The 8,460-nt window shown below is 46.1% G+C and overlaps 1 pseudogene; it reads right to left on the bottom strand.

The window, feature by feature from the left end:
• Positions 1-3,327: 3,327 nt before the first annotated feature.
• The window catches only part of LOC143642310 (polyunsaturated fatty acid lipoxygenase ALOX15-like), a 69,701-nt pseudogene continuing 64,568 nt past the window's right edge, over positions 3,328-8,460 (bottom strand).

The raw sequence follows: 8,460 nt of genomic DNA, 5'->3' as shown, positions 1-8,460 counted from the left end.
CAGGAGAAAGACTGGGGACATGACCAAAGATGAGAGAGAGCCTCCCTCCCTGGTGTAGACCTGCAGGAGGATCAACCACCACTGCAGGAAATTCTGAAGGTCCTGCCTGGAACATTCTTCCTTACAGAACACAATACCCAAGCTGCCAGAGGGAGGGACTGCAAACCCAGTCACCCCAGAGCATGGGAGAAGATCAATGGAAGAGGAGCACAAACAGCACTCTAGATCCCTGGAAGAAGGACCGGGAACCTCCCTCAGCTGACAATTCCATATCAACATCAATAGGGGTCTCCTGAGAGAGCGCCAGAAACTCTCTCCCACACAAGACCCCAAACTTTGGCTGCCACACGTAGGAGTTGCAGATTCAGAGAGAGCCCCAGACACAGGCATACTGAGGGCTTCCTGAAACTGAGGATGGACCACAGCCAAAGAGAAAGTCCCTTGCCCTTGTCCCACCCACCACCAAGCAGCCACTATAAGAAAATGGAGAGAGACTCCCTCCACTGTTCAGAAACAGAAAAGTCTAGAAGCTGATGATAGCATAGGAACCCTCTGGTGCCCTGGCCCCACCCTAAGCACAAAGATAACACCAGAGGAACTTGAAGGTGGTATTGTGCTGAAGCAAACAAACCCAACAACAAAACCCAACCCGGCTTCTCTCTTGACAAGATTGACTCAATACCCCATCATCATTGCCTCATAAAGGAAGAGCAAGCCCATTTATAAGCATGAGTGCTATTTATTTCAGTTTATGCTGCTCTAGACACAATATCTTCTATACTATTAAAAATTATGGAGGACTGGGGTTGTGGTTCAGTGGTAGAGTGCTTGCCTAACAAGTACAAGGCCCTGGGTTTGATCCTCAGCACCACATAAATAAAATAAATACAATAAAGGTATGGTGTCCAACGACAACTAAAAAATAAATATTATTTTTTTTAAATTGTGGAGTGCAAGGATAAGCAACAGAAAACAAACCATTGTCAAGAGACAGCTAATCATGGTGTCGCACACCTGGAATGATTTGTTGCCTGGAATCCTAGATACTCTGCAGGCTGAGGCAGGAGGATCTCAAGTTCCAGCCAGCCTCAGCAACTTGGTAAAAACATTGCCTTAAAATAAAAATCTGAAAAAGGGTCAGAGATGTAGCTTAATGACAGAGCACTTACCTAACATGTGGGATGCCCTGCATTCAATCTCCAGTACTGGGGGAAAAAATGAGTTTTTTTCAATCAAAAGTAATACTGGTAGGTGGGTGGGTCCTTCTGGGATGCTGGGAAAGTTTTCTTTCTTGCTCCAGGCTGTGGCTACATGATTGTCCTCTTGGTGATGACTCATCAAGCAGGACTTTACATTTCATGCACTTTTTTTGCATGGGTATTATATAGCAATCGTAAAAATTTAAGATAAAAATTATTTTGCCCCCCCAACCAGCCTTAAGTCCTTGGATTCAACCTCTCCCCTTTCTCCATACCTAGTCTTATGGCTGTGTAAAACATCATCACCTCCCGTCAATTGTCTTTGCAGTACTTCCCATATTTTTTTCTCTAGCTTCTCACAGACATCACACCGTCATGTCCCACACTTGATCACCCATGAAAGAGATTGGCATGGAAAGGAGCAAGATAGAGAAGGAGGAGAGCTCCATGGCATGGTCTGGTTAGGGTTAAGGAAGGTTCCCGGAAAGTCAGATTTTCTCTGGATCTTACGGCCGCTGCTACTGAGCATTGAACCCAGGGGCATCCTTTTTATTTTTTATTTTGTGACCAGGTCTAAGTTGCCCAGGTTGACCTAGAACTTTCAATCCTCCTGCCTCAGCCTCCCAACTAGCTGAGACAACAGGTATGTGCCACTGTGCATGGCCCATCTCAAGACTGTTCCAGCTATGCCCTCTCCAGGGCAGTTCCCTTCTGCCCAGTTGCCGGGTTACACCTTTCTGTTCCGATGAATATATTATATAAGAACAACCTGCAGTATGACCTAAACTGTATTTGCCAATATTCTGCTCTCCTGCCTTTTGCAGATTTTTCCTATACTCTAGCATTAAATTCTCCATCCCCAACCTCTCAACTAATTTTTTTCTAATTCTGCCTTAAGAATCAGGCCAAACTGGGCATGGTGGTACCACCTGTAATCCCAGCAGCTCAGGAGGCTGAGGCAGGAAGATCTCAAGTTCAAAGCCAGCCTTGGCATCTTAACAAGACCTTGTCTCAGAATACAAAATAAAAAGGGCTGGAGATGTAGCTCAGTGGTAAAATGCCCCTGGATTCAATCCCAGAACCTCCCCCCCAAAAAATCAGACCAACTATCATCCATTACTTCTATAAAATCAAATAGAATCAGGGCAAGAAGCAACATTGTTCATATTATAAAGGAAATGTTTTTGGTTTGTGTATACTATTAGTTTATGCTTTTAAATGGATGGTTACAGATTATTATTATATGAAGAAACAAAACTCCCAAGTTTGTTTTTCTTAATTTTACCCACATACAGAGTTGAATTTCACTGAATCCTTTTGGTGGGGGCAGCCGCATGGTGCAGGGTGCACTAGGGATCCAAGAGAACCAATCCAACTAAATAGGAGCAGGAATCTAGAATCAAGGCCTGCTAAGCATGAAAACCCTTTGGCTCGATAAGACAATCAATAGATTTTTAGTATTCTTCCCGTGAAGTATGTTAATTTTGAACTTTCCAACCGATAAACTGCAAATAGGTTAGAAAGATGAATCCCTCAGGCTGAAACCTGAGGCTAAATCTCTCCAGAACATCTTCTTAAATTTGACCAACTTACCTGCACTTATTATTTTCTAAGTGAACCATAAAATGAAAATCCTGAGTGTCAACATTTTTTTTTTTTTTTAGAATCTCTGTGTTACTGGTTTGCATTATAGTATGTGTCTGACTTCAGGACACATGCTAAATCCTATCCAGTTAAAAAAAGAAAAAAAAAACATTTTTGATGCTTCATATTCTTTTGGCAATGCTTTATTTAAAATAGCTGGGTGTAAGCTCTTTTCTATCACTATTTTAAAATGTAGGTTCAAAACCAAATTCAATTCATAAAAGGTGTGATACAATATATACTATCACTCTATCATGTTCTTGAAATAGTTTGTATAAGGTGGCTATTATTGACCCTAGAGGAGATCTGAATGGTAAGCAAAGAAGAGAGGGAGGGAGGAAAAGAGGAAAGGATAGAGGCACCTAGATGACGCATCTAAAATGAGATGTGTTCCAAGGGGCAGAGACAAGGGAAAGGTCACATTTGGGAAGGGTGGCTGTGGTTTGGGCGGAGGAGAGCTAAAACAACCAAAAGCTTGGGACACTCATATGGCCACACTATTTTCCACCAGGCTGGGTCGCAGGTACTCACAGGGTCTGTCTAGGTTTTCATTCCGGACTTCGATTTCCTTGTCCAGGACAGCCAGCTCCTCCCTGAACCTCTTCAGCACAGCCTTGGGCCCAGGGCTTGAAAAACGCTCCTCCTCATGCTGGCCCAGAGGCACCTGGGATGGAGAGGAAAACACAGCTTAGAACCTATGAGCCCCGTTCAGGGCACCACACCTCCCCCTTTGCCTCCTTCCCCAGGCCCTCGGGGCATCTGGTTCTCACCATAATGGGCTGGCGTCTGCCAAGCTGCCAAATGATGGACATCTGGAGAGTAGCCTGATTAACAGTGGGCAGTGTGGCCATCACTGTCTCCATAGTGGCATCCTTGGTAGTTGGTGGGGGCAGCCGCATGGTGCAGGGTGCATTAGGGATCCAAGAGAACCAATCCAACTAAATAGGAGCAGGAATCTAGAATCAAGGCCTGCTAAGCATGAAAACCCTTTGGCTCACCTGTATTCAGCTCCCTCCCCCCAGTGAAGTCCACAAATTCCCAGTTGCCCAGGTTAACAGTCAAGGTTAAGTACCTGGCCCAGGTGGATGGAAGAATGCTGCCCAGTGCAGGTGAAGATGCACATGGTGACAAAGTGGCAAGCCTGGGCCCGAGACTGGAGAGAGGTGGGAAACCCTACAAGAAGTGGGGAGAGTTAAAGTTGTGGGGTCAGGCATAGGAGCAGATCTGAGAGAGATAAGGCAAAGAGAGGAGAAAAAGGGTGGTAAAGAGGGATGCCAGCAACTCTCAGTGACCTGTGGAAATTGACCTGAGAGCCGGTGGGGGGGCAGGGGATGGAGGACCTCTGCTGGGAGGATCCCAATCAGTCAGGTGCTGGGGCTGGCTCACAAAGATGTCCACTTCTCAACTGTTCAGCATGCTGGTAGCCACAGTGGGGATACTTATGTCACAGAAATGGGCAAATGCTACCAGGCAGGGCTCTTTTTTCTGGGGAACCAGTTGTTAAACATTTTTTAGCACTACTCCTACTGTGTCTAGGAGGCTTTTGGATTTTATATGGGTTGGATATGCTTCTGGAAGATTCTATATAAGAAGAGAGGATTCTGGAGAGGTCTCTTATAACTTTTGTCTTAGTTCTGAGGACAGGAACTCTGATTACCTCCATCCTGGGGCCCTAGCAGCCCAATTTCAGTGATCTCTCGACACCAGTTCTGCAGCTCAGGGTCATCTCTCACAGCCACATCTGTCTTATAGTACAGATCCATAATTCCTTCCACATACCTGCCAGACAAGAGGTCAGGGCAAGAAGAGCTGAAGCTCTCAGCTCCTTGTTCACGTGGCCCATTCAGGGCATCCAGCTCCCCAACCAAGACACAGCCCTCCTGTTCTCCTAGCCTTCTTCTTCACCCTCACCCTCACCCCACCTGCCCTGCCTCCCTGCTTGCCTTACCGACGGATGATTTCCCAGAGCCGCAGTGCATCTTGAGCATAGTAGGAAGACTTGACTTCCAGGAGCCCCCGGTCAGCTAAGTCGTCAGGGGGACATAATGAGCTATAGGTCAGAAGGCCTCCAGCATGCCTCAGCAGATCCAGATGGCCTCCCCCACCTACGCTCACCACCTGAGGATTGAGGAGAGACAGTCAGGCAAGTCAAGCTGTCTGAGGCTAGAGCCAGCAAGGACAGTGAACCCAGAATCTGAATCCCCTCTTCTTTCCCCATACCTGGTCAAAAACTCCACAGTCTGAGACCAGCCCATTCCTGGCCCGAAGGTTAATTTCCATGGTGTATCGCAGGTGAGGAACTATAAGCTAAAAGAAGAAAAGCAGGCAAGGGCAAAGTCAAAAGAGATCTGTAGCAGGACCCTGCAGAAACCAGCGTGGAAAGGGGAGGAAAGAACAGGTCTTCAGGAAAAGCACAGACCTGGGGCTCAGTGGCCCCTCAACACCAAGAGTTCGCTACTAACCTGCACTGCCTAATTCCCTCCACAAAACACTGCCTTAGTGCTTTATAACTGAAAGAAATCACTCTCCTTTTCTTTCCATATTCTTTTCATAAGTCTAGGTGAATATTCTTCAAATTTTTTTTATCAAAACCCCCATAAGAATCTTTTTGAGACATTTTTTTCCTAATCTCACATTCATCCAAGAAATGTTAATGCTACAAACATTGTATATGTTTCTGTGCTATAATATCTATGCTTTATACATGAAGATAATATTTTTCACACACACATACACACACACACACACACACACACACAGTGATTGTCACACACACCCCCTTGAGGGGAATAACAGTCCCCTTCAAGAAGGTCTGGTGAGACCTACACTTGCCTCCAGAACCTCCTGCTTCCCTCTCCCTTGTCCACCACACTCCCCTTCTTTCTGTTCTTCAGACAAATCAAGATCATTCTATGTAAGGGTCCCTGCACAGGCTATCCCACTAGCCTGGAACACCGAGGGCCCTTAACCAGTTCATTGGCTGGCTTCTTGTTTTCTTACCCTTTATGTCACCTCCTTGAGGGAACCTTTCCTGACACCCAATCTAAACTCACCATCACACTACCCTGCTCTGATTCCCTATATCATACTTGTCACAGCCCCTATATTGCAACACAATCTTTATAGTCTGCCCTCATTGGAGATGAAAATCCCAAAAGATCAGGACATTGTCTGATCCAGATGTTACCACTGGCATCTAGAATGATTCTTGCACCCAATAACTATTTTGAATGAGTGAATGTGTTGCCCTAATTGCTAGCTTTTCAAATCTTTTATGTGAAAGTCTTTTATGTTATTTGCATGGTCCCCTATGGATGGAATCTTTAGTCATTAGCCTGTATGTATGAATATCTGTGCTTTATAGATTAAAAAAAAACAGTAATATTTTTTACTCCTCTCCCCAAGAAACCTGTTTGCCCCCTTGGGGAGGTGACAATTGAAAATGCAGGCCCTCTCCCACTCCCTAGCTCTCTTATTTTCCATTGCTGGTTCTCACAAAGCACTGAGATGTCAGAGGTGAGAATGTGCAGTGAGGTGGAAAGAGAAGCAGGCAAGAGAGTCGAGTTGGGAATAAGGTATTACCTTGAAGACAGGATGTACTGATGGAAGGCACCTCATGGTGGCCACAGCAAAGACCTCAGCCATCAAGTGTCCTCTCAGAAGATGAGACTGCAGCTCATGAAGCTGGAATTCAGAGCTACGGACCCAGCATTTGGCCAAGAGCCAGACCACTGGGGGATCCGTGGGCAGGAAAAGCGGTGGTGGAATAGATCCGATCTTTGGCAGTTGGAGCTGGAGCAAAGACAAGGAAAAGTTGGAAGAGGGGCTGAGTGTCAGGTGCCCAACCATTTCCCCTCTCTTGCATGTTACCTATCCCTTCTTCCTCCACATTTGCCTGTCTTTCTCCATCTTCCCACTCCAGCTACCATTTCTCCCCCCACCACCCTTCTCTTATCCATTCAGAGCAGTGCATTGATGTTGGACAAGCCTCAGTGCGCTCAGCCTTCAGCAGAAACTGAGCCTTCTCCAGCCTCCACTTCCCCTTTAAGTTCCCACAGTGTGGACAGGAATCAAACCCTTCATCCCACAGTCTTGTTCAGAAACCTCAGCCTCTCTCTGATCTTCCTACACCACCTCTGCACAGAGGACTGAGTCTTCAGTTCTCAGCTGCCGGCTAGACAATTTGAATGTTTCCCCATTGCCTCAAAATTGACAAGTCAAAACCCTACCCAGGCATTTTTTTTCTTCTTTACTGGTATGGACTGACACCCCCTTTTCCCCTCTTTTGGAATCCAGTTGAATCTCCCTCTGCACTCCTATCCATCTTTCCTCTCCGTCTCTATCCCCAGGGGAGTCCTTTACCTCCCAGAGCTATAGCATGAGACCCCAAACCTGGCACTAAACACAACTTCCCCTCTAGTGTGCCTACAACATCTTTCACAACAGCCATCCCCAGCTTCCCTTATCCCTACTCCTTAGCTTGCCTTAGGTTTTATCCTCTCACCTCATATTATTCGCCCACTCCAATCACAGAGAATCTCCTGACTTCTCTACCTCCGCTTCTCTGCCCAACACATCTTGCCCCTGGGGATAGGTCCTTCCTCTCCTCCCGTTTGTCTAAGTCCTGGCCCTCTTGCAGGGATTCCTTTCAGACTGTCTCTGACTTTAGTATTGTCTATATTTCCAATGAGGCTGCAAAACCCTTAAAATCAAAGACTTCACCCATTTCTTCATTTAATGACTCCTCCAGTGTCTCAGAGAGTGAGTCCTCAGCCAACTTGAATGAGGGGCTGATTTGAAACGGCCAACCAACAAGGAGCAGAAATCCCAAGTCCTCTCACCTGAATGGCCATGGGTAAGAGTTGCCCATCAGGCTGCAGTTTCAGCATGACCAGAGGGGCAGCCAGGTGCTGTTGATGATTACAGATGACATTGGCCTTGATCCCATCCAGTAGGTAAAAATCAGCTTCAAACAAGGTGCCTTCCTGGGTGGGGGAGAGGGCAAGGGCTTCTCTCAGCATAAGGTGTCTTCTTCCCACCCTGATTCCCCAAATGGAGAAGAGAAGGAAATTGACTTGTCTTCATCACCTACTTTGTACCAGTAGTGGATTATGTGCATACTGTCTCATGAAATTCGTATACATTCTACTTGAATCATTCCCAGTTTTACAGAAAATGAAATAGATAATCAGAGAAGTTGGGTATTTTGTCTGAGTTCACACAGCTTACAAATAGAAGAGCCAGGATTCAAATCTAAGTCTGCCTGACCCTGTAATCCTCTGAATTTTCTCTATCAATTGTCCCATATTGTCCCAGATTAACAATCCTCTGGCCCTGATTGTACTGCACACTCCCTGAATCCATAGCACCAAGGCTCAGTCCCATTTTCTCATTTTGACTCAGTCTATCAACCATCCCACCTCATACACCCCACCCTTCACAATTGCACCACTCTCATGTGGGAAGAAAAGCCATGGAGCTGTACTTCTCAGGATTGCTCAGGATTTCTGTAGGAGTCCTTCTTGCCAATCAGCCATAAGCCAGGCCCATGGTGAACCCTACTGCAGCACAGTTGATGCTAACACCACTCCCATTTCACTGTTCAATCTCCTTAGGG

Source organism: Callospermophilus lateralis, chromosome 11 (assembly GCF_048772815.1).
Source record: "Callospermophilus lateralis isolate mCalLat2 chromosome 11, mCalLat2.hap1, whole genome shotgun sequence".
NCBI lineage: Eukaryota > Metazoa > Chordata > Mammalia > Rodentia > Sciuridae > Callospermophilus > Callospermophilus lateralis.
The sequence above is the reverse complement of the archived record's forward strand: the minus strand, read 5'-3'. Positions and strand labels throughout refer to the sequence as shown.